Here is a 27747-nt window from a genome sequence, read left to right as displayed (position 1 = left end):
CAGAAAATTACAAGAAGAAAGAAGAGGGAAGAGGCAAATTTACAGGAGGAGCACGGGAGAGAAAGCGATCCTTACCACGTATCACTTTGGATTGAGGGAGGAAGAGGGGTCGAATGCTCGATCAAGAGGAGGGGATTCTAGATGGTGCCAATGGATGCAATCAATCAGAGGGAGATAGGGTGAAAAACCGATCGACGAGAGTGGTAGATGATGGATGCTGAAGAAAAATGGATGTCAAGGGATCTGATGGTGAGACCCGATGGCTAAACCCTTCCTTTGTGCTTCCTTTTATAGAGGAAGAGGAAGATTCAGGAAGAAAAATGGGTTCATTGGGGATCAATGGTTGAAGAACGAGTGGGGCAATCGAGATTGATCCTCAAAAGGAGAGGCCATTGGTGATGGGCGATGGAGAAAGGAGAAGAGCATTGGTGATGGGCGATGGAGAGGTGCAATGGAGAAGCATGATGCACATGGGGGTTGGCCATGGGGGGTTCGGTGATGGAGGGTTTCGGTGAGGGTAGTGCGGGCCTGCAAGAGGGAGAGAGAGAGAAAGAGAAAGCCTCCACGAGGCCTTTTTCAGAATTTTCAGAAAAGGGCTTTTCTTTTTTTCTCAAGAAGGGGGGTTTTTAAGAAAATTTCAAAGAAGTGCTTCTAAGACCGGTTTTTTGTATTTTCTTTTCTATATCAATTTTTTTGCTCTTTTTCTTTGCATTTTCTATTTTTTTTTGGTGTTTTCGAAATAAAAATTTCTAAAACTAAGGGATTTTTTGAAACTAAACTTACAAATATTTACAAAAGATGGGTTTTCTGAGAATTCGTGGTTAATCTTTTGAAATTTCTTCAGAAAATGGGGCCAGAGGCCGAAAGGCAATATTTACATAATTTTGAAAAATTTGGGGTGTTCACCGATGCCCCTCTTTGCTACTAAGCCGGTTGAAAGCCGAGCTTAGTGGCAAAGAAAACACTCTAAATTTTGAAAAATGCCCCAGTCAGCAGCTTTGAACTGGGTGTGGAAAGAATTTGTTTGAAAGACATGGTTTCTCAGGCTTAATATATTACCCTGAATGGTTCTGGGGGGGCCAAAATTCTCGAAAATGATATAATTGAATAATAGAAATGAGGAAATCATGATGGGACTTTGGGTGAAGGTCCCAAGATGGTGGAAAATAAGAATGTTGATCAAGTCTCAAGGGTGAGACAAGATCGACTTTTCGAATGACTCAGGTTTAGCCCTTAACTTGGATGGGACGAAGATATCTCGAGATAATCTGAATGGGAAAAGGAATATATGAGGACCTTGATGGGACATTTTTGAGAAAATGCCCCGTGAGGTAAAACTTGAGTATAATCCTTTCCTGGGTGGATATGCAAGGCATGGATTCCTTGGTGGGGGAAACCATGATGGGACTGGGAGGATTGCCTCGTCGAAACGAGGCTCAGGTTTAACCCAAACCTAAACGGAAGATACCTCGTGGGGCGAGGTTCAGGCTTTACCCTTATCCTGAAAGGGATGACCATACAGAATCCTCGAATGAGGAAGCCATGATGGGACAGAAAGAATTACATTGCCAAAACGAGATTCAGGTTTTAACCCTTGACCTGAGTTGGGGGAACCGTACGGAATCCTCGGATAAAGAAACTGTGATGGGACTTTCGGAATTTAGATGAACAAATCCGAAAGGGGTTTGCGAGAAGAAAAAATGGGGTTCCCTAAAGCTTGGAAAATGGATGATCTTGGGTGCCTCATTGCTGAGACTAAATCAGCTTTTAAAAACAGACGACCTCTTGCAGAAGGTTTGGGGTGATACCTCGAGGAGCGAGGTAACAGGTTTAATCCTTATCCTGAATGGATACAGAATTCTCGAGGAGCAAGAAAAACTGTGATGGGACCTCTAGACTTTGCACAATAAGTCCAAGAGGGGTTTGCAAAAGGATGAAAATGGGAGTCCCTAAAGCTTAAAAAGGGGTTGATCTTGGGCGCCTCATTGCTGAGACTGAAAATAGCTTTTGACAATAACAGACCTTTTGCAAAGAGTTCAGGTTTAACCCTTATCCTGAGCGGGAACTGTCTATGGTGGGATAGTGGGGAACACAGGGAAGTATGCAGAACTGAGAGTGCTCAGATCAGACGAAAGGAAAGGACTTTTCAGTCCTAATGAGAGATGACGTCAGGATACGTCAAAACGAACATCAAGTTCTTACTTCATGTTGGGATAATGAGAAAATATTGCCAATAAGATGCCAAAAATTGTAGCTGATTCAGAATGATTGAATTGTGCTTATGTGTGAAAATATCACCTGTTTCTACCTAGAGTATTAACTCCAATTGGGCTAACTCCGTAGAATCAAGAATCAAATTCAAATTTGTTGTTGTTGGGTTTCTTCAAGGAAGATATTAATTTCCTTGATATGAAAAGAGAGGAAATATTCTTAGCTTCATAAAAGAAATTGAGTGAAAAGATATTGATAAAGAATTTCACATAGATAAAGATGATTCCTGACAGTTTCGGGCAGTTTGATATCCTGGGGCTTTTCCCATGATGATCTTTTTGCACTCTTTTGAACCATGGAGTTTTCTTGGGTTTTGGCGAGGAGCTGATTACATCATCCTTCATTTTGAAGATGTCCTGACTTTTCTCTCTTTTCGGGGAAGGGTACATCACAAACTCCTTCATCTTGGAGATGCTCCGATCCTTCTTTTTCTTTCTCAGGAATTATGCTTGATGACATTGGTTCATTGGTCAAAACTCTCTAGATGATAGCAGAAATCAAATATCTTTTAGGGTTTGTCGGGAGGTTCATTGCAGTCGCCTTCATCTTGGCGGTGATCTGAACGTTCCCTGAAAGGATCTGTCACAAACTCTTTCATCTCGAAGATGATTCAAATCTTCTTTGTGTTGAGAAACTATGTTTTGATGATACATAATATGATATGCTGTCATACATGATAAATATATGATATGCTTTCATGCGATATGATAAATATGATATGCCTTCATGAATATGTCATATTATGACTGGATATGATATGTCATGCATTTAACGAGTATTTGAAACCCTAAATTGAATTGGATCCGGAATCTGGAATTTCTAAATGGAATTTGGATCCGAAGTCTGAGATCCAAAATGGGATTGGATCCGAAGTCTGGATTCCTAATTGGAATTGGATCCGAATTCTGGGATCCAAGATGAGATTGGTTTTTGAAGATTTGAATCCAATATGGAATTGGGTTCTAAATTTAGAACCCAAGGTGGAGTTTTGGATCTTTTCAAGATCTGAAATGGGGCTTTTGAAGAGGGATCTGGGTTTAAAAACCCAGTTTGAATTTACAACTTAGGAAAAACCAAATTTTTGAGATTTTAGAATCAATCTCAAGACTTTGATTTTGAATTGAGAATCAAGACTCAATCTGAAGAATAAGTTTGATTTTGAAGTTTGAATTTAAATTGAACCTTGAAATTTGATTTGAATTTGGAAATTGAATTTTGGATATAAATTTGAATTTTCAAAGTCAAATTGGACTTTGAAATTGAAATTTGAATCTTTGAAATAAGATATAAGAATGAACTGAAATAGAAATTGCAGATTTGATATTAAAGATCACTTGGATTTTGAAAAAAAAAATTTGAAAAATATGATGCAATTCTATCCTGAATGATGAATAAATTAAAAGAGTTTGAAATTGGATTTGAAAAGCATATTTCATTCTTTAAATGAATTAAAATAAGATTAAAGATATAATACATCCCTGACTATGGTCATTGAATGTATTATATAATAATCATATTTAAATTCAAAGTGAAGAATAAAATACCTTTAGGTGCCTTTATAGAGTTTAAAATGAAATTAACTCCCAATATATCCTGACTATGGCCATTGATATAAATTTTGAGTTAATTTTAAGTTAAACTCTAATACAGAAAGAAAATATTTGAAAATATGATGATTTTTTATAAAAGATCCAATGTGAATCCAGTGTTATTCCATGAAAGATGAAAATCCTAAGTTTTGTTCACATCCTGACTATGGCCATTGATGCAAATCATCAACTTAGATTTTAATCACCTCCTATTAGAATGGTGTATGTGCCATTCGTGCTCCACCATTTGTGCATTTTGAGAAAATGAAAGAAAATAGCATGAAACAAGCAGTTATGAGGTGTATATGCACATACATTCTAATCTAATGCAGAAAATGTAAGATTCTCATTGAAATCTAGCTATTACAAATTTTGAACTGAATTAAAACTCATAATTTAAGAAGAAAATGATCTTTTCTAATTGATTCGTGCAAAACTTGGGTTAGTATAAGGCGAAGCACATAATATGAGAAAGAAAGCAAAGGGACTATTTTTGGAACTAGAATGTATGTTATATATGCTCACGGAAATGTAAATACAATGTAATATGCAGGGGACATACGCAAAGGGGTTGTTATGAAATGGAAGATTATTGAATGTTTATAACACTGAGCCATGGGTGCATGAGATTACAGCAGTGCTTTGCATTGCTGCAAATGACAAGAGAAGCACAGCAGTGCTTCATACTAAGATAGGTAAAGGTAGACCACAACTGGATCTTGCCCTGCTGTGGGCTTGGTGAAATTACAGTCATGACTTACACCGCTGTGAGTACAGGTGGGAGTAGCAGCAACAAAAGTGGTGGTTGTACGGACACATAGGTCGCCAAATATATTGTTAGAAATGGTGGCAATATTGTTATCATAAAATGGAGATGGTTCTAGGATGACACTATTGGTCACTGGGATAGCATTTATTAATAACCTTTGAATTATATATTGAATAGTTTTGAGCCTCAAATAGTGATGGTATCTAGTTACTTTGGGATTCATAGCCAAGTTTTTTAAGGTACTGGGCCACTGGACAACATCAAAGGGATATTAGATCCCTAAATACCAACAAGTCAGCAGGGTGCTATCGATCAATGGATGGAATCCGATTCGGGAAGTTGTGATTTATTGGTTCACACCTGGACAGATAAGGAAAATCTGACTAACTCCAGTAAAGCAACGATTCATAGATTCGATCCCTCCAACTCATGGAGAGCTCACTCGACACAACTCTGATATTCCATATGTTGACATTCATTGGTTCTGCAAACATCACTAATTACCCATACTAATATTCATGATTTCTATTACCAACACATAAGACAAAGAAAGGCTGACAACACGTTAATATTAACTGCTAATAAAGATTAACACTTACTGATATTAGATTAACTACTAACACATATCAATATGACTACTAAGCATGGATTGCTTAATCAATATTGACACTCGGTTACTAATACCTTCTATAATTCATGTTTACTATTTAACATGTTAACACAGACGCATGCTAACTCACCTACCATCTTAAACAAGCAAGGTATGTTATTCAGTTTAGCACTTGAGAGATCTATCAGCTGTAATTACCAGGAGGATAAAAGGATAACATCTGATCAAAACTTAATATCCCATCATTTAAGCATCAAACTAATTTGATAATGCGACTATCAGTGAGAGGGGCATTTTCCCCAAAATAATGGCGATCCATTAGAATCCAAGTAACATTCAAATATTTTTATATTTATATTCAGATGCTTTGAATGTCCATTCTACTTGCAAGACCAATGATATTCTGACAGGTCAGAATCATCTCAAATCTCAGCAGACAATACCTTGAAGACTTAGTAAATTATTTCAAATCTCAGTAGGCAATGCTTCAACCAATATATTGCCGACTGGAATTTCAGGTAGTAGCCACTTACTGGAAAAATGGTAAACACCGATGATCAGACTCCCTTGAACAGCTGAGCAGCCTACGGATGAGAGGGCGTCGAGTATGATAGTGAGATTGTCCCTGCAAAAGAAAACTAAAGACGTATCAGTTTTGAATCAGAACTTACAGTCACCAATTGTTGATCATGAATCAGTTGTTGCCGCAATCGTCTAACAACAAAAGTTGTCAAGATGATTGTCTTGGGACTGCAAAATTTAGGTGAGCTGGACTCCACTGGGTGTGTCGGTCTTGCTGGAAGTCAGTATGTCCAAATTCAAGATCATACTTACAACAGAAATTTCTGCATTGAGGTATCCCTGCATCTTTCTTTGATCAAGCTCAGACAGCGAAATACTTCTTCTATAGTGATTTAGACCTTTAACCGGACCGAAGTTGAAACCATACTATTTCTGGAAAATGAGATGTCTAGATCACTGAAGAATGAGCAGGGTATTTCAAGAAACTTGTGCCTCTTATGATTTCACGGAGTCACCTGAAAACAGGCTTCAGAATGAACCTCTGTTGATACCTACTGGAAAGCTTGAAAAAGGATTCATGTAACTGTGGCGAGTTTTAAATGGCATTGTCTTTTAAAGACCTCATATCATGAATGGCAAACAAGGTGTATCCCATAGCCGAGGTCACAATGGTGAGGACTTTCACCAGCATGCCTCTTTCTGAATGCTCTTGGTGGCCTACCTTCTTAGCTCCTGAAATATCATGGGGTTAATCGATTTCAACGAATCACCAACTCATTCATCCAAGAACCATATGGAGATGTTGACAAATCTATGCAAGAAACTACATGCCATATGCGATATGCGACTGAGCTTGAACTATATATGTAAGTGCCAAAATATATGTAAAATTGAAGATCAAATCTAACAAAATAGAATCTAGGTGTACTGTGTGGATGGCTAACACTAAAGTGTACAGATGTTATAACAAGCAGTGAATTTAGAACTGAGATCATCCTACAAAAAGCAATGTAAATGCAGGTGCATAGTTGAAGTCATCAGACATAAACGAAAATGAACAAGACATTCCAGCAAGAAGAACATTTTTACTAATTTTGTAACCAGATCATCATTAAACAGAGGATGATGGTGGGGCATCATGAAATGAACAAGATGGAGCGTAAACATCTAGAGAGCATAACACTTAGTGTGGAGATACAATGCTGAGGTGAAATGAATGAAGTTGATGCACATAAAAAAAATCTATATGGCACAGAAAATAGGACGTAAGCACCATGGATATACACTATAAGAAGAAGCCTAAATAAGACGTAAAGCAGTCAAGAAAATACTATATACGACAAATGCAGAATGATATGGGAGGATATATTGATGCAGATAATAATTTGAACAGAAATATACACGTAACCAAAGAAAGAAACATAGCAGTAACTATTGATTTCACATAAACTGATATGATGATTCCAAAATAAAATAAATAAAACCCAAGGACAAGACACCATCCCCCCTTTTTTTTTTGGTTTTACTGGAAACAACCTCATCTTTCTGCTTTTATTTTCTTCATCCATGATGAATGGAAGATGAGCGAGAAAAGGGAAGAAAGTAAACAAATCAGGAGAATGGAAGCAAATGTACAGAAGGCGAATTCGGCAGGTTAGCTTCATCTAACAGGGAGTGAGATAAGAAGAAATGAAAAAAAAAGACAAAAAAACAACAACAAAACAAATGTAACCCAAGGAAGGGGGCCGATTTACTGTTGCAGTTTTGCAAGTCGGTATTGTTATAAGCAGACCGACTTTGCATATGTTGTTTCAAAAAAAAAGAAATAGAAATCAACAGAAAATTACAAGAAGAAAGAAGAGGGAAGAGGCAAATTTACAGGAGGAACACGGGAGAGAAAGCGATCCTTACCATGTATCACTCTGGATTGAGGGAGGAAGAGGGGTCAAATGCTCGATGAAGAGGAGGGGATTCTAGATGGCACCGATGGATGCAATCAATCAGAGGGAGATAGGGTGAAAAACTGATCGACGAGAGTGGTAGATGATGGATGCTGAAGAAAAATGGATGTCAAGGGATCTTATAATGAGACCCGATGGCTAAACCCTTCCTTTGTGCTTCCTTTTATAGAGGAAGAAGAAGATTTGGGAAGAAAAATGGGTTCGTTGGGGATCAATGGTTGAAGAACGAGGGGGGCAATCGAGATTGATCCTCAGAAGGAGAGGCTGTTGGTGATGGGCGATGGAGAAAGGAGAAGAGTGTTGGTGATGGGCGATGGAGAGGTGCGATGGAGAAGCAGGACGCACATGGGGTTGGCCATGGGGGGTTCGGTGATGGAGGGCTTTGGTGAGGGTGGCACGGGTCTGCGAGAGGGAGAGAGAGAGAAAGAGAGAGCCTCCACGAGGCCTTTTTCAGAATTTTCAGAAAAGGGCTTTTCTTTTTTCTCAAGAAGGGGGGGTTTTAAGAAAATTTCAAAGAAGTGCTTCTAAGACCCGTTTTTTGTATTTTCTTTTCTATTTCGATTTTTTTGCTCTTTTTTTTGCATTTATTATTTTTTTTGGTGTTTTTGAAATAAAAATTTCTAAAACTAAGAGATTTTTTAAAACTAAACTTACAAATATTTACAAAAGATGGGTTTTCTGAGAATTCGTGGTTAATCTTTGGAAATTTCTTCAGAAAATGGGGCCAGGGGCAGAAAGGGAATATTTACACAATTTTGAAAAATTTGGGGTGTTCACACACTGGAAGATATGAAGAAAGAAGAGTTTGAAAATAGATGGCAAAGATTTAAAATTTGAAGAATTGCAGGCAGGGTCAAAAAAGAATTTGAAGAAATCAGAAGAAAAAAAATATACACCTGAGTTTTGAGAACAAAGAGGAAATTTTGAATAATATACCCAGGGTCTTTGGAAAAAATATAAGGAAATATAATAAATATCACAGAATCACAGTTATACAAATAAGGATGTACAAACAGCACTCCCTAAAATGCTGACTCTAAATGCAATATTTGAAATGGCTTGTAGGACCTTAATCCTAACTCTATCGTTTAGATCATCTGATTCCAATCAAGGTATGCCAATATACTCAAGCCAAAGCTTGAAGTATGTGGCATAAAAATATTTCTCCAGTTCTAAGGTAATGGCTTCCCAACATCCTTGAGCACCTACCGATATACTTCAGACTATGGCCCTTAAGTACGTGGTAGGGGGGTGTTAACCCAAATAAGTGGTCCAGTTGTGAGGCTCTCTCCCGAACTATGGTTCAGTGAGACAGCCCAGCAACGTGAAGACCGAGACAATATAGGTAGGGATGTTTTTGAAAACATGTTCAACATGCAACAAAACCAGATGGCTCTAATACAAGTCATAAAGAGATAGATTTTAAATGAAGAGAAGCATACACTTGCATACATTGTTTGCATTCAATCCCTAGAATTGAGGAGAGTTGTATTTCAGACCTAAGTCTAAGTGAGCATGGAATAATCTCCTCAATATGGTCCTACCAAACCATACTTAGATCCTATATGCAATGATGTCAGCTAGGACAGAGTCTAGGCTCCTAAGGTTTGCATGAAAATGAAGCTGACGTTTGTAGAATAAAGACTTAGATAATATCAAAGCAAAGCAAAGGCATAGATCCGAACGGACGAAGACGAGTCGCATCACGGGCGCCACTCCTGTGATCATTGCAAAATTTTTCCTCTCTTGTATTCCCTCTTCTCCTTCTCTTTGCCTTTCTAGCCTCTATTCCTTTTTTGAAGGGGAATAAAAAGATGGAAAAGTAGAGAGAAAAGAAAAGAAAAGAAAGAAGAGAGAGGAACTCTTTTGCAAAGGTCTCACTTGACCTAAATTTTGAAAAGATTTTGAAAATTACTCGCCTCTGTTTTTTAAAATTTGCGGAAAAAGATGGAGAGACGGGATTCGCTCGTCGGTACGAGGTTTGACCGTTCCTAGCACCTTTACCAGGGGTAGTCGAACCAATGATCGAACTTATGCCTTTTGCTTTTCCTAAATATTATCTAAGAATTTATTCTAAGTCTAAAATGCACAAAGAATCATGTTTATGCAATGCAAATGCAAAAATGTATGCTTTTGAGAAGAATAATTTAGAAATTTTGGGATTTTCCAAATGATTTTTTAAATAAATTTGAGAATATAGTGAAGAAATGGGTTTTGAAGTTGAAGAGTTTGAATCTAACTTAGAACTTGAAATAGGTTTAAAAGAGACTTGAAGTTCTAAGTTTTGGAATAATCAAAGATCTTTGAAAATAAATCTTGAATTGAAGAAATGAAGAGAAGAAGGAGATTTTGGAATTTGAATTTAGAATTTTGAGGAAAAAATGAAGTTTTAAAGTCAGAATGGACTTTGAATTTGAATGGATCGATTCCAAAAAATGAATTCCTAATTTCAGAACTTGAAACAGGAATTTTGAATGGAAAATTGAATATAGACTTTAAAAAATAGATTTAAACAAGGTTTTGGAAATAGAAATTGAAATTTGAATCTTGAAATCCAGATAAGATTTGAAAATGGAATTGAGCTTTTGAAATGGACTTTGAAATCTGGAATTCAAGATGGAATTGAATTCGAAATCTAGAATCCAAGATGGAATATGGTTTTAAATCTGGAATTCAAGATAGAATTGGATTTGAAGTCTGGAGTCCTAGATGGGATGGGATTTGAAATCTGAAATCCTAGATGGAATTGTTTCTGAAAATCTAGATCCAAGGTAGAATTAGAAGATGGATCTGGATTTTGGGAACCGAGATAGAATTTGAATTTGGATTCAAGAAATCCAAATAGAACTTAAAGATGGATTTGGATTTGAGAAATCCTGATTGAATTTGAAAGTGGGCTTGAATTTAGGGAAAATCAAATTTTGAGATTCAGAATCAATCTCAAAACCTTGATTTTGGATTGAGAATCAAGACTCAATCTTTAGATAGAACTTTGGAGATTTTGAAAAATGAAGAATAAACTTGAATTTTAAAATCAAGAGATGAATCTGGAAATTTCAAAGTTTAACTTGAACTTTGAAATACGATCTGGGATATTGAATTGAATTTAAAATTGAATCCTGAAAATGGAAACAAATTTGAATTTTCAAAGTTGAATTGAACTTTGAAATTGGATTTTAGTTGAAAATTGAATTTCAAATAAAGAAGTGAATTCAAAATTTTAAAGTCAAATTGGACTTTGAAATTGAAGCTTGAATTTTGAATTGAGATAGAATGAATTTAAATAAAAATTGGAGATTGATTTGAGAAATGAAGAAGATATTTGAAAACATATCTCAAAATCACTTGGATTTTGAAATAATATGAAAAGAATTTTGAAAATATGATGTAATTCTATCCTAAATGATGAATGAATTAAAAAAAATTGAAATTGGATTTTTGAAAAGCATATTTCTTTCTTTAAATGAATTGAAATAAGATTGAAGATATAATACATTTCTGACTGTGGTCTTAAAATGTATTATATAATAATCATATTTAAGTTCAGATGAAAAATAAAATACATTTTGGTGCCTTTATAGAGTTTGAAATGAAATTAACTCTCAATATATCCTGACTATGGCCATTGATACATGTTTTGAGTTAATTTTCAAGTTAAACTCTGATAAAGGAAGAAAATATTTAGAAAAAAAAATATGATAGATCCAGTGTCGATCCAATGTTACTTCATAAAAGATAAGAATCCTAAGCATTGTCCACATTTTGACTATGGCCATCAATGTGGGTCATTTGCTTAGGGTTAATTACCTCTTATTAGAATGGTGCATGTGTCATTCGTGTTCCCATTATGGATTTTTAGAAAAATAAAAGAGAAAATAAAATGAAACAAGTAATTCTAGAAAATATGCATGCTCATACATTTTAATCTATGCTAGAAATGTAAAATTATCATTATAATCTAGCTATTATAGCCTTTAAACTGAACTTGAAATTGAAATTAACATTCCTAAGCTAAAAAAAAACATTTTCTACTTATTTCCTGCAAAACAGTGTTTGTATAAGGTAAATGAAAGATATTACACCAAATACAAATGCACATGTCTATACTCTTATTCTACTTGGAGGATGCACCTACAAATCTTTACTCTCATGGCAAATTAGAAATATACATGAAGTGCATGGATGCCAATCAAAAGACCTACATGAAAGTGCATGAGCCTTTAACTAAGAAGGTGATAGCTAGGCTAGATGAAGGATGCATATACAGAACTTAAATTCTGCATCTAGACTAAATGAGAATTTGCATGTGATGTATACAACTAAGGATACATGCTTGGAAAGAAAAGTATGTGTAATCGAAAGGTGCATTTGGAGAAGTGGTAGTGATGTGTAGGAAGACGGGTGGCACGGTGATAATGAAATGGCTACAAAAGTGGGGAAACGAAAATAGGGTTTTGTTGTAGGTAAATGAAGACAACAAGTGCTGAAGGCAGTGAGTATAGTTGCTGCTGGGATGCGTGGGATTGTTATGCGAATAAAGAGGCCAAAGAAACTCATTGAGTTGTTGTGAAAAGACATAGGTTGCAGATATATACTGTGAAGAAGGGTGATGAAGGTGTAGAGGAGTGAATGGTGCAGGGGTCACAGCAAGTGTAACATGTGATAGATACAGGGAACTAACTTTGTAGGTGACTAGATGCTGGAACCTACAGGTAGTGTATAAGTGAATAGGTGCAGTGAAGAGATGCTATGACATGGTAGATGCAGGTATAAAGATGTAGGGAAATCTGTGTAAAAGGGGTTGTAGTGAAGATACTAAAGATTGAAATGAATGTGAAGTGGAGTGAGGTGAGACTGCAAGTAATGTGCAGTGATGTGGCAGAAGTTGACAGCAAATGTGTTGTGTAGGATATAGGCATGTAGCAGTGGGTTGTAGGTATGTTGTTGTTGTGATGAAGTGATGATAGGGAGATAGTGCAGCAGAACATATGTGAAAATGAAAGTGTAATATGCAGGGATAAGATGTTGATAGCAAACGTACTGCGTTGTGAAAGTGGTGAGGGATGTGAATACTGTTACAGAAATGTAAAAATACCACTATAGTTGGTATACAGAAGACAAAGTGAGGGTGTTATGCTGCAGCAATTTCACCTATTTTTGTAGAATCCATCCATCAAGACTTGGTGACTGAGTTTATAGGGGTAGCATCCCTTATCAACCATTTCATTAAATAATTTTTTTTTCCAGCCTTCTGCACCATTAACTTTTTAGAAGATACATCTATCAGATAGCAGTGATAATGACGAAGTCAAGAATTTTTAGAATAAACTTTTTCAAGAAGGCTAAGATCTGAACTTTTCTCTAAAGTTGCCCAGAACAAATTGCAGGTTTTGTTCCCTTTTGCCTCCATGGACCAGGTCATACAGTAGCATATTAAAAACTACTTTCACAATATAAGTTCTGATAGAGATGGGAGAAGAACTAAAGTCTTCCAATACATCCATCCTATGCCATACCGTTTTGCAGAAAGTCAATCAACAAGTTCTAGTTGAACAAAAGGTAATGTATGCTAACTAGAAACACACAGAATCTGATTTCTGTTTGAAGGTATGCACCACTTGAACTCGTCCATCAAAACTGAAAGTAGGTGCTCAAGCAGGTGCTTGCAGGGCCCTTTTTAATCAGTTTGTGTGCATCATGCACACTGTATACAACACTTCGATGTTGTGTCTGATAAATAATCAGCAATATCTCTCCAAAGGCACGATACCCACTGATCTATTGGACTAACATACGACCCAGATGTAAATAGCAAATTATTGAAACTATTTCCTAAAACCTTCTTTTCACCCTTATTGGTGCATGATAGATGCAAATGGGGCAATGGAAACCAAGGTTGATGCTAGTGTATGAATGAGTGTCTGTTCAACGAGAAGACAACATAATCCAATATATTCCTTCAAATAGCTGGATGGTGGTGGAACGTGAAGAAGGCAGTGAATGTCTAAATGATGTGGGCAGGGAATTATAGCTAAGCCATAGTGAACGAAGACAAGGCTGAATTGATCATGCTGATGATCTAAAAAAAAAATCTTACAGGAGTAATGAATGATGATGCAGGAACAACACGAACATACAACAAACGTGAACAATCTTAAAACTACGATGCAATATCTGAATTTGGAAGGTTAAATCCTATAGATCTATGATTGTAACTGAAGATGACAAGAGGGAAATGACACAGTGATGAATGAAAATTCACAAAATAAGAAAGGAAATTACCAAACGAGGTGTCGCATGTGACTTAAGATTAAAGAGGAATACATGGAATCATGATGCTAGAAACTAAGTATAAAAACAAATGAAAGAATAAATACTAAGTATATGGTAACAGAGAATGAAACGCGTTACAAATAATAACAAAAAAAAAAGGAAAATGGTGGAGGATTTCAAAATTTACAAGGAGGTCCAAAACAAACTTAATGGTACGACAGAAACACATATTGCAATAAATATCAACAGCAAGGCTTGCCAATTACAGCATGGTTGAAAGAAAACAATATTGATTATCCTTATGTCATAACCTATCACCATTAAAGATACACGGTTTGCACCAAAAATCCCGATCAACACCCAACCATAGAGGAAAACAACAAGACAAAAACAAAAAAAAGGGAAAGTAATCATCCCTGTATCAAAGAGCATCACATGATATCAAAATTATCGATATAATTGAAGCTATTTTTTGCTCGATCGAAATGCAAACTCATAAAAGAAAATGCAGAATCACAAGTGGTATACATGCGTGGATATATGCTGTAAATGGAAGCAAGAGAAGATTCTACATAGACCTCTGATCATCGGTCTACATGGGTAATTGATGCTGATGGCGAATCGTAAATGTAGAGAAACATTAATAAGATACAGGAAATGTAGTTCTCCATCTAAACATCCTATGCTGCAGAGATAAATCTAAAAAAAGGAAACAAAACAAAAATAACAAAAGAAAGAAAAAGAAAAAAGAAAAAAAGAGAGAGAGAGAGAAAAAAAGAAAAGTGTGGGCATATATAAGCGCGTGAGATATGATGAAAGCAGAGAATGATGCTGAATCACGGTTTGGAGAGAAAATAAATCAATGGAGGGACAATCTTTACAATAAATCAGTTGTGAATCCAGTTTTTGATCGGTTGAGCAGAGCATTTCACGGCAGATGCTGAGATCTGCGAAATGTTGATGCTCAGCTCTTTGGATTTGAATCCAAATGCCAATGCCATGTTCCGTCGGATTGAAACCAACAAGACCAAGTGCTAAAAAAAAGAATGAGAATGTCACGAAATAAACATGAAAATGATGATGAATCAGAGAAAATTTGCCCGAAATTCGACTATATGTTAATCTGAAATAACAACAACGACTGCAAATAATGAAAATACAATGACGAATCTGTAGCAAAAGAAAGAGAACGATCATCGAGCCTTATCAAAACATGAATTCAAGTATAAACAGGCTGTCAGAATAAATAGGAAACTAAAAATTGAACTAAGGTAAAGAAATGAGAAATCGATAATATCAACTGGAAGTCAAGATCAAAAGACAATGGAAACAGGGAAACGAAAACCAAAGAAAAATAAATAAATAAATAAATAATCAAAGGAAAAGAAAATCAAATGTGGGAATATAAAGATTTCATTCATGTTGCAATGCGTAGGTCGATGTTGCTAAAGGAAAATCGAGGCTACGGATGATGCTTCTTGATAAATAGTAAAAGGAAAATATGAAAGAAGTAGAGGTATAACTGATGCCAAATCATAACAAAGAGGATGAAGAAAATTTGCAAAAAAGAAGAAAGTGCGATGAACAAGAAAAATAACCAAAATAAAATCAGAAATAAAAGGGAGAAGGAGATGATCACTCACCTACGATTCTGCTGGAGCTCTGGAATTGGAAGGCAATTGGAGGGGGGGGGGGCTTCAACTGTAGGATCGACCCTCCTCGGTCGATGGGGAAGAGAACCCAAAAGAAAAGAAATAGGAAGAAGAAGAAGAAGAGGAGAAGAGGAACCGAGAATATGCAATGGAGGGGTGAATGGCAGATGGAGGACCCCTTCCCTTGCGGCCTCTCTTTATAACGAGAGGCCATTAGGCATTTTACGAATTTGGTCCCCCCCTATTTTGAAGTTTTTCAAAATAGTGGCTCTTTTGTGAAATTTTTCTAAAAAGGGGGATCTAACTTACGAAAAAATGTTTAAAAGAAGGTCCTAAGTTGTATCTTTTCAAATTTTCTTTTCTTTTTCTATTTTTTTGTTATTTTTCTTTGTAATTTCTTTATTTTTTTGTAATTTTGAAAATAAAAACTCTAAAACTACGAGAAAATAAAGGATTTTGAAATATTTTTGTGAAATTTAAAAGTATTTATAAAAGAAGGGTTTTCTGAGAATTCGGGTTTTGATATTTGGAAATTTCTTCAGAAAACGGGTTTGGATCTGGATTTTGAGGAAATATTCGAGTTTTTGGACCTCGAATCGAGAAATATAGGACAGTGGATCCAAATGGATACAGGATGGACTGTCTGAGCCATTCAGAGATATTTTTGATATTTTTGTAATTTCAATTTAAAAACTGGATAACGAGGCTCAGATTTTGATATCAGATTCGGATCTAAAACTGAGTCAGATATAGAGAATGGATTTGGATTCTAGTGAAATTGAGAAATAACTGGAATTTAGATTGAAATTGACTCAATTTACTCAGAAAATGGGGCCAGGGGCAAAAAGAAAATTTTTCTAAAATTTTAAAAATTTGGGGTGTTCACAAAGTACTAGGATTCCATCGCTCTGCGAGTGCATGGATCAGATTGCCATTGACTGTCAGCTTCCCCACTGCAGATGCCAACTCCAACCCGCAATCGCTCAAGTGGTCTAAAAACATACGGGAGAAGTTCTTGAACCAAGTATAGTACCACCAGGGAAAGAAGGGTCCGGTGTTGAGAGCTCGATGCTTGGAAAGACTTTGTCGCACCTCGTAGAAGATGTGACCCTTAAGAAAGACAAAGTCGAGCTGATTGGATGCCATTGGACTGAAAGATAGGAAGATTGGAATTAGACTTAGGAAAAATACAAGAATTTTGAAAATTACAGGCAGGATAAAATGAAAAGCTGAAAATTCGAAGTCTAGAGGAACTGAAGAATGGAAAATCGCTTGGAGTTTTGAGAGAAAATAGATAGTTTGGAAAATCGTCCAGGGTTTCAGTAAAAAATAAAGGAAATATTTCATGAAAATGGAAAATGAGGATATTTTGAAAGATTTTCTGATTTTTGTTTTTTGGAAAAAATAGGAAAATATGAGAGAATAAAAGGAAAAATAATTACAAGACAATTAATTACATTCTGTATAATATAATTATGCACATATAACTTCCCCTAAGAGTATGTCTCTAAATGCATCATTTTGAAAACAGTTGTAGGACCTCAATCCTAACTCTAGGCTTAGATCATCTTTGTCCAGTCCAGTTATGCCGATATACTCGAGTCAAGACCCAAAGTACGTGACATATGATATTCAACTCCAGTTCTAGGCTTGTGTTTTTCCAACATCCTTGAGCGCCTACCGATATACTTCAGACTATGGCCCTTAGTACGTGGTAAGGGGGTGTTAGCCCAAATGAGTGACCCAGTTGTGAGGCTCTATCCCGAACTATGGTTCTAGAAGAGAGCCCGGCAACGTGAAGAATGGGTAAATATGGGTAAAGAGGGTTTGAAAAAAATGAACACATGCAAGAAAACAGAGGGCTTTAAGACCTAGAGAGATAGATTTTGAAAAATTTGGAAGAAGCAAACATTGTTTTAATACAAATCCTAGATTAAGGAGGGTTATATTAGACCTAGGTCTATGTGAGCATGAAAATTTCCTTCTCAACTGGTCCTACCAAACCATGCCTAGTCTACATGCAATCCATATCAGTTGGGTTCGAATCTAGGCTCCTAGGTTCACATGATATTGAAAAATAAAAGCTCACATTGTGTAGAACATGATTTTGATAATTGAGCTAAGTCAAAGCACATAGTTGATCAGACGAAGACAGGTCCCATCACGACCGCAAAACTTTTCCCTCCCTCTACGAGAGAGAGAAATGATTCTGCGAGTCAAACTCGACCAAAGTTTTGAAATTTGGTTTTGAAAATTACTCGCCTCCGTTTTGAAAATTTGTGAGAAAATTCTATGGAATGGGATCCGCCTGTCGGTATGAGGTTCAACCGTTCCTCGGGCCTTTACCAGGGGTAATTGAACCAAGGATCAAATGTGTGCTTTGACTAAGTTCAAATATTTGAATCATGCTCTATTTTCCTAAAATGCACAGAGAATCAAGCATGTGCTATGAAATTCTTAGAAAGATGCACATTCTGAGAAATAAGATGTTTGCCTGGGAAAATCCTTGGAAATACTTGGGAAAAGTGATGATTTTGGAAAAATCATGAATTTCATTGGAAATCGGGAATTTCATTGAAAAATGACTTTTGAAATGGAAAATGGATTCTCAGGAAAACTGGAACTTTGAGAAAATCGATTTTTGAACTTTGAAAATAATATTAAGAATGTTAAAACATTGGAAAATCATGATTTAAATCTTGGAAAATACTTTAAAATGTCATTTGAAAACTCAGAGTTCTGAGAAAATCAAATCCTGAGAAAGACTTAGAAAATTCTAAGAAAATCGATCTCTCTGAATTGAAATTGGGAAATGAGTTTAAAAATGATGCAAATTGAATGAATAAATATGAATTTGAAAGATAATTCTTTGAGGAATTGGGGAAAATCTATTTGAAAATTTGAGAAATTGTTATCGTCGCAAAATTTTTTTCCGTCTTCCCTTCCTTGCGGAAGAGAAAGGGAAATGCTTTCGCGATTCAAACTTGACCGGATTTTGGAAATTGTTTTGAAATACTCGCCTCCGTTTTTGAAAATTGCGGGAAAATCCATGGGATGGGGCTCGACCTGTCGGTACGAGGTTTGACCGTTCCTGCCGCCTTTAACAGGGGTAATCGAACCAAGGACCAAAATTGTGCTTGACTTAGTTAAATCATCAAAATCATGTTCTATCCTAAATGCACAGAGAATTCAGGCATGTGCTATGAGACTTTGGAAAATGTAAGTTGGAAAATATGATGCATGCTTGGAAAATGCTTTGGAGTTGGAAATAGTTCTAAGGCAAATGATAGAAATCAATTTCTCAAGAAAACTCAGATGGAAAAGATTTGAAATCTCGAGAAAGTTCATAAAGTTGTGGGAAAATCATGAATGGTTGAAATTCCTGGGAAAATGGAAGTGATTCTTGAGAAAAAGGTGAACATTTGAAAAAGGGAAACACTTCTCAGGAAAACTCGGACTTTGAGGATTTTCTTAGGAAAATGATGGAAAATTTGTAGGAAAACTCATTGGAGAAGGAAATTCAAAACTTGGGAAATTGAAATCCTAGGAATCTTAGCCTTAAAACCCTTGGAAATTTGATTCTTGAGAAAGATTAGAAAATTCTTTTTGAAAATCTTAAGAAAATGACATTCTCCAGGGAAAATCAAGGGAAGACTTGGATTTCGGAAATCCAACTTAGAAGTTTCTTAAGAGACTGGTTTCCATGGAAAACTGTGAAAACTTAACTTGGGAAAACCGATTTTGGAAAATACTCAGAGTTTCTTGAGAAATTGATTTCTTGAGAATGAAGTTTTCTTAAGAAAATCATGGGAAAACCAATGATTTCATGATGTAAATGATATGAGTGAATGCATTTTGAAAAGATTTTCTAAGGAATTTGTTTGAAAAATGTGTATTAAGTCAAAATAAATTCTTCACATATCCTGACTGTGGCCATGAATATGTTCAGAGTTTAATTGATTTAATACACAAGATTTGAAAAATTTAGAAATATGATATGCATTTTCAAGATAGCCTAAGAGTGTAGGCTCAATGTAGCTTGTAGAAAGATGATGGATCTGGGTCTTGTCCATATTCCGACTAGGACCGCAAATATGGATTCCACCGAGTCCATCAACTCCCTAAGAGTTGGTGCACGTGCCATTCGTGTACATCCATGGTGATTTTGAAAATTTAAGATATATGCATCATAGAATCAGGATATTACTGAAATCAAACTATATGAGATGCAGCCTAATCTAAGCAGTAAAAGTAAATATTATTCCAAATTTGATTATTACATCTCTGACATAAATATATATATAAAGCTAATAAAAGTCACATCTTCCGCTCCTTCCTGCAAATGAGAGTTGACACAAGAAATATGCCATACCACCGGGAAATTGAAAATCTCAGGTTGACGACAATAATCAAGGGATTACATGTGAATCATGATAGAAATGCATTACTTGATGAAGATGAAATGAACAGGATATATATATATACATATGAAAAAAAATCTAAGAGTCATATTTGGGCTGAATAAGGAACCTATACATGTAAGTGGCTAAAGGCTCATAATATGAGATGAAGATCGATGCCTTTAAGAATTAAAAAAAAAGGTATAGGTATATGCAAAAAAGGTTATATTAATATATGGCCTATCTTGGTGTCTTCAAAAAAAAAATATACAATAGATAATGAAAACAACCTACGATAGTGGATACGGGCATTGGTGAAGCATAAGAGGCTAAAAAAAAAGAAAAAAGATAATAAGAAATGGGTTGCATCTAAAAAAAACATGAGCTTCATCTGACATGAGTGACTTCAACACACAAACTGTAATCAATAGGAAATGCTAAAAGAAAATTTGCAATCTGTATCTAAAATACACAGCTAAACAAGCAAACCACAGCCAATGTACACGGCTAAAAGAAGATGTCACTTGTGTCTAAGCCCGCAGTTAAAGCAAGCAAGATCATAGCTACCATGCACAGCTAAAAAAAAAACTGTTAGAGCAAAGTAAACTATAGCCATCATGCACAGCTGAAGGGAAATGTAACTGTCTAAGACAAATGGTTAAAGCTAAGTAGACTACATCTAACTTGCACAGCTGAAAAGAAATGCTGCAAACTGGAGGTTGTTTCCATGCCCATCACTGGGGCACTTACTCTAAGAAGAGGGTACCCATGGTATGTGTAATATGTGACAATGTTCAACAGCATATGATACAAGCTTCTAAAAATAAGAAAGTATAGACATGCAAAGAGAGACATGGCAACTACTATGAAATGTTCCAGCATAAGAAGGATGCAGAAGTCGGTAGCAAAATATACAAGATAACGATTGTGGAACTGTCATTATGCAATGTAATTGAGGTATAGGCATATACACCCTCGCATCACCTTTTTGCAGATAACCGATCTTACTTCGGCCAAAATCCTAAGCGGACCATTAATTATAGCAATCTCACGCAGGAACAGAAAGTTATTAGACTCCTAAGGAGGACCTTGCAGAATGCAACATATGGTTCATACAATACTTACAGGGGTTGGCTGGGATATTGAATATTGGAAGAACAAAACAGAGGGGAATCATATAACCCAGGCCACGCCGTGGTTGTAGGTGGGTAACACCAGGATAGCACAAAATCGCAGATACACAATTGAAATCTTACAGGAAGGAAAATATCAATGAAACTACTCATTCCAAAGTCTGTGTTATCACAGCAAACAGATCTCCACTGGCTCCATTTTGCAACAACCAATATCTTAGAGCCATAAAGACCATAAGATGATTCACTTGTCAAGGGAGTACTCTGGTCTTGGCATACAACGCCGGATGCTACATTCATTGAACTGTAACGATGTATGGCAACCCAAAATCTCACTGTGAGGATAGCACACAGCACCCTTTTATCATCAGCACTTATAGGATTTACAATGAACCAACAATAAACTTTGAGCTAATGTGGACATTACTGCACCTATTTTAAAATTCAAGGACATGCTACAGGCCTACTGTTATAATTAGTGATGCAGTAATGGTGTAAAATAAGGTAAACATGCAGGAAATCTGTAAACCCAGAAGGTGAATATACACAGAGAAGATATGAATTGTCGTGCACAGGTTAGGTGCACTATTTGTTGTACGATACACCCCTGTGGGTATCGTTTGATATGCTGAAATGTCCATACATACAAAAAAAAAACCTTTTTGATTTGAAGAAGAGAAGATTAGAGCCAAAGAACTGCCATTTGAAAATCTCAGTATGTACAAAGGGTCGATTAAAACCCACATGTGAAACCAAAAAAAAAAAAATCTATCACAACGTCTGATATGAAACGTGAGGTGGTTCAGGTAATGAGTTGCAAGACTTTGAACTGAACTAAGACATTATATCCTTAGATTCATGGTATTTGAAACAAAAAGAAAAAAAAACTGGGAGGAGACAAATGATGACTCAGTGAAAATCGGTTTTGATTATAGATCAATGATGCTATTACGAAGCATCATCGATTCTTGATTTATGCACTAACCTGAATATAAATCTCATTAAACATAACAATGGATTTACATATGTGTGAAGTAAGTGTGGTATGCAAACCACCAAATCGTAAGCATCAACTACATTGCTCACCTAATCGCTCAGATCGGATGCTCCTTGCTGACACTTCTTGGGAACCCTTTTGCTGGAAAACGAGCAACGAAGTCCAAGGCTGATTGCAAGAAGGTAATATAACTCCTGCACGCCTTTTACAGGTTGGGTCAATCCTCTTGGACTGTTCGGTTGGAAGGGGATTAGTGTAGGAATTTGGGAATAGGAGGGGTGCAAGCAGGGGATCGAGAAAGGGGAAAAGCCCATGCTTAACAATCCCGTTCTTGATTAGGCAGGGGTGCAGAGGGTCTTGCCAAAGGGGATCTCCAGAAGCTCTCTCCTGTTAGCCGAGAGGAAGTCATGAAGAGGGGGGGGGGGGGCGCTGAAGAGTTAGGGAGAAATCCAAGTCTTCCCTTGATTTTCCCTGGAGAATGTCATTTTCTTAAGATTTTCAAAAAGAATTTTCCAATCTTTCTCAAGAATCAAATTTTCAAGGGTTTTAAGGCTAAGATTCCCAGGATTTCAATTTCCCAAGTTTTGAATTTCCTTCTCCAATGAGTTTTCCTACAAATTTTCCATCATTTTCCTAAGAAAATCCTCAAAGTCCGAGTTTTCCTGAGAAGTGTTTCCCTTTTTCAAATGTTCACCTTTTTCTCAAGAATCACTTCCATTTTCCCAGGAATTTCAACCATTCATGATTTTCCCACAACTTTATGAACTTTCTCGAGATTTCAAATCTTTTCCATCTGAGTTTTCTTGAGAAATTGATTTCTATCATTTGCCTTAGAACTATTTCCAACTCCAAAGCATTTTCCAAGCATGCATCATATTTTCCAACTTACATTTTCCAAAGTCTCATAGCACATGCCTGAATTCTCTGTGCATTTAGGATAGAACATGATTTTGATGATTTAACTAAGTCAAGCACAATTTTGGTCCTTGGTTCGATTACCCCTGTTAAAGGCGGCAGGAACGGTCAAACCTCGTACCGACAGGTCGAGCCCCATCCCATGGATTTTCCCGCAATTTTCAAAAACGGAGGCGAGTATTTCAAAACAATTTCCAAAATCCGGTCAAGTTTGAATCGCGAAAGCATTTCCCTTTCTCTTCCGCAAGGAAGGGAAGGCGGAAAAAAATTTTGCGACGATAACAGGTTTGGCGACCGTGATGGGACCTGTCCTTGCCTGATTAAAATTGTGCTTGACTTAGTTCAATTATTGAAATTATGTTCACAAAATGTCAGCTTTTTTATTTTGATATCATGTGAACGTAGGAGCCTAGATTCTGACCTAGCTGACATTGATTGCATATAGACTAGGCATGGTTTGGTAGGACCAGATTGAGGAGAAATTTTCATGCTCACATAGACTTAGGTCTAAACACAACTCTCCTCAATTTAGGATCTGAATGCAAACAATGTATGCTTCTTCAAAGTTTTCAAAATCTATCTCTCTAGGGTTTAGAGCCCTCTATTTCTTGCATGTGATCATTTTTCAAAATCTCTCTTACCTATCATTACCCGGTCTTCACGTTGTTGGGCTCTCTTCCAGAACCCTAGTTCGGGACAGAGCCTCACAACTGGGCCAACTATTTGGGTTAACACCCCCTTACCACGTACCGCGGGCCACAGTCCGAAGTATATCGGTAGGCGCTCAAGGATGTTGGAAAACCTTACCTTAGAACCAGAGTTGAAACTCTATGCCACGTACCTCGGATTTCGATTCAGGTATATCGGCATAACTGGATTGGACAAAGATGATCTGAACCTAGATTTAGGATTAGGGTCCTACAGCTGTTTTCAAATTGATGCATCTAGAGTCAGCCTTTTAGGGAGTGCTGAATGTGCATAAATGTTTGTGCAGGATGTGATTGTATGTATGATTTTCTCAATTCTTTATGTTTCCCAATGTTTTTCAACTCATTAGGTCTTTTTCCAAATATCCTTATTTTCCACAAGGTCTTTTTCTCAAACCCTGGATAATTTTCTCAAATATACCATTTCTTTCAAAACTCCAGGTGATTTTTTTCATTCTACCATTCTACTGGATCTCGAACTTCTAGCCTTATTCCAATCCTGCCTGCAAATTTTTGAAATTTCAAATTTTGCTTATATCTTCAAAAACTTTTCCATATCTTCCAATATATCTTCCAAATTTTATCCAAAAATTTTGTCATGTCCTTCTAATCCCATCATTTGTTTTTCTCTCAAGATTTTCGCTTTCAAAATTCTTTTTTTCATAATTTGGGGTCCTGGGGGTAAAAAGGGAAAGATTGATATTTTTGAAACCCCAGGGTTTTAAAGATCGATTTGAAAAAGTTTAAAATCAAATCTGGATTGACGATTTTGAAAATCAGGAGTTCTGGATCTCAAAATGACATGCTGTGCAGTGAAATGATGCAAAGTGTTCATGCAATGCTATGCAAAGACCCGTTTCAAGAAATGCTACTCTGAGCCAGGACTTGGAAATTCTATCTTTTTGCCCAGAAAAGGATTTTGAAATTTTGCAATTTGAAGATGTCTCTGAACCTAAATATAGAAATTTTGAGGCTCAAGAATGAAATTTAGGACTTTCTGCCAGGTTCAATCTTTAAAATGACTCTTTTGCCCTTCATTGCTTTTGGAGAACTGTAATGTGCCGATTAAGGGCAATGTCAAGAAGGTGAGTGAAAATTTGGGGTGTTTACAGAAATGTAGTGCATTTTGAAGTTAGCCTAAGAGTGTAAGTTGAATGTGGCTAATACGAAGATCACAAATCTGAGTTTTCTTCGTATTCTGACTATTGCCATAAATACGAATTTCACCAAGTATGTCAACTCCCTAAGAGCTTGTGCACGTGCCATTCGTGTCAGCCATAGTGGATTTGAGATAAATGCACATGAATCATACATCAGATATTGAAATTTGCATAATTAAACTATATGCAATGCAGTCCTATTCTATACAAGAAATGTAACTCTTATTTTAAATTATTACAACTTGATATTACATTGAATTGAATAAGATAAATAAATAAAATTCTTCTTCTTGAATATTCTTGCAAAACAAGAAAACATGTTAGTACAAAAATGTAGGCTTATCTGGATTTATCCGAAAATATTGAAAATTATCGGATATTATCCAGATGTAAACCCAATTCATACCTCCCTAATATAAACATGAGAAACATATAATGTAAATACAAATAATAAAACTTTGAAATTCAAAATTGGGGTGAAAATGACCAAAATACCCCTGATAACAAGACTATGGCCTTGAAATCAAGGTTTTTCAAAAAGATATTTTGTAAAAATGAGATTTTGAAACCGAAACAAAAATAAATCAAACATAATATGATATGATATGATTAAAGATATGAAAATCAAAGTTTGGAAATTCAAAATTGAGGTAAAATGACCAAAATGCCCTTAATAGCAAGACTATGGCCTTGAAACTACGGTTTTCTGAAATAAATTTAGCAAAAATTTGAAATGTAAAATGCAAATGATATTAAAATTAACCCTAATATGATACTATATGCTTATTCACATGATAAAAACCCTAAAATTATGAAAATATCACAAATTACTAAATTTAACTTGATTTTCCCTTGATTTTCGCCTTTGAATTTAAAGGTTTAACTAGCACACAAGGCAAATGAGTTTGGAATTGGCTCAATTTTGGCATGGACACCCAAATTAACCCTAAAAACAGTATAGAATCCTAAAACTATTTTTTTTTGATATTTTTTATATAGAAATTAAAATAAAGACCCTAAAAATGAGTAATTTTGCCTAAATATCTAGATTTACCATAGTGACAGGATGATTTCGACCAATACCCTACCATAGAAATGCATAAAAGTTTAGGTGGTGACAGAGGATAGTTAGGAAATGAATTTTGCATTTTACAAATATGGGATTCGACCTATGGTCGGAGAATTATAACTTCGTCAAGTTTGGTCGGAATCTGGTGACTCTGGATTTTAGGATAGACTGACAGGTTTTAGGAAAGATCATGGGAAAAATAAAAAATAGAGGCCAAAAACTCTGAAATTTTGGGAGGATTTCACTGACAAACAGAGGAACAATTCCTCGTTTGACAGTGTTGGGATTCGAGCTACTGTTTGGAAATGGGCAGAGGATTATCAGAGATCTAAATCTATGTAATTCTCAAAGACTGGTTTTTGACAGACAGAGAATTTAATTCTGGAAAAAATATCTAGACTATTTTTAAAATTTTGGGAAATGACACAGAGGATGATGAGGAATAATTCCTTTGTTGAAAGTTTGAGTATCCGACTTATGGATTGTGCTCCATAGTCATCTCAAGTTGACCTAAGACTCTCTGAGACCTGTAACAGGTCATGCGGAGAGGTATAGAGAAATTGATTTTTATAGAATATAATAATTCATGGAAAATCCCAAAAAATCCTATTAAATACTAGATTCAACAAGGATTATCATGCAATTTTTTTATTTTTAATTGGGTCTTCCATGTGGAAGGTATCGATCCTATGGTTCTGCAAACACAATTTCCTGTATTTCTATAGAGCACAAAACAGGTGCTATTATTTCATTTTTCTTTCATGATGATACGAATTTCAAAATGAACTAATTCTTTTTTAGGAAATCAATAATACAAAACCATGATTAACATGAAATTTTTGGAATTTTTAGACAAAAATATCAACATGAAATAATAACTGGACTTTACACCTAACCAAAGATCTATAGATTCTGAGTTAAATAGCAATGAATCCTATATGAAATGAATGAAATAGAGAATGAACTAATCTAAATGCATTTTCTAACATAAAATGACATGAAATATAAAACTAAAAATAAAAATCAATGGGGGTATGAGCCATTTTGATGTTGCTCTCGAAATAAGAGATCCAATCCATCAAATGGATGAATCTTCTATTCCATTAGCACATGCATATAACATGTGTGTTTTTAGAATAAAAAATGCATAAAATGAAAGCAAAGATCAACCTACTAAGCTGAAAGCATCTAAAGTTAAACCTTCTCATCTCATAACATTAGATTCATACATGGTGGTTCATTCAAAACTTTTTCGTTTGGGTCATTTTCATGAGAGATTCCAAAACGAACCTCACTATGGCTCGATTGATAACAAAGCAAGTTCATTTTTCTCAAAAAGAAGAATGTTAATATCGAACTTGCAACAAAAGGGGACACACAACGAAATAGTTCAAGCAAAATAAGAGGGTCTAATAAGCAAAAGAAACCCTACCTTGGATCGGTTGGAAAGGGAGGTTGATAGCCTTGATCTTGCTGCGACTTGAGGAGATCGTCACCACCGGTTGAAGAAGGTATGAATGAAGGTTGATGGGCTGTCGCCAAGGAAGAGGTGGTGCTCCAAAGGGGTCGGAGCTGCTTGCTGAAGATTGCAATGGAGAAGGGAGACGCAACAATGCTTGACGATGTTGGGTGTCAACTGCTACCAAGGAGAGAAGATAATGGTGCCGGTGGCTGGAGCTTTGTTGATGAAGGCCTTGATGCTGAATGGAATACTTCCAA

Source organism: Nuphar pumila, chromosome 1 (genome assembly GCF_984573655.1).
Source record: "Nuphar pumila chromosome 1, dmNupPumi1.hap1.1, whole genome shotgun sequence".
Taxonomy (NCBI): domain Eukaryota; kingdom Viridiplantae; phylum Streptophyta; class Magnoliopsida; order Nymphaeales; family Nymphaeaceae; genus Nuphar; species Nuphar pumila.
Note: the sequence above shows the minus strand (reverse complement) of the source record.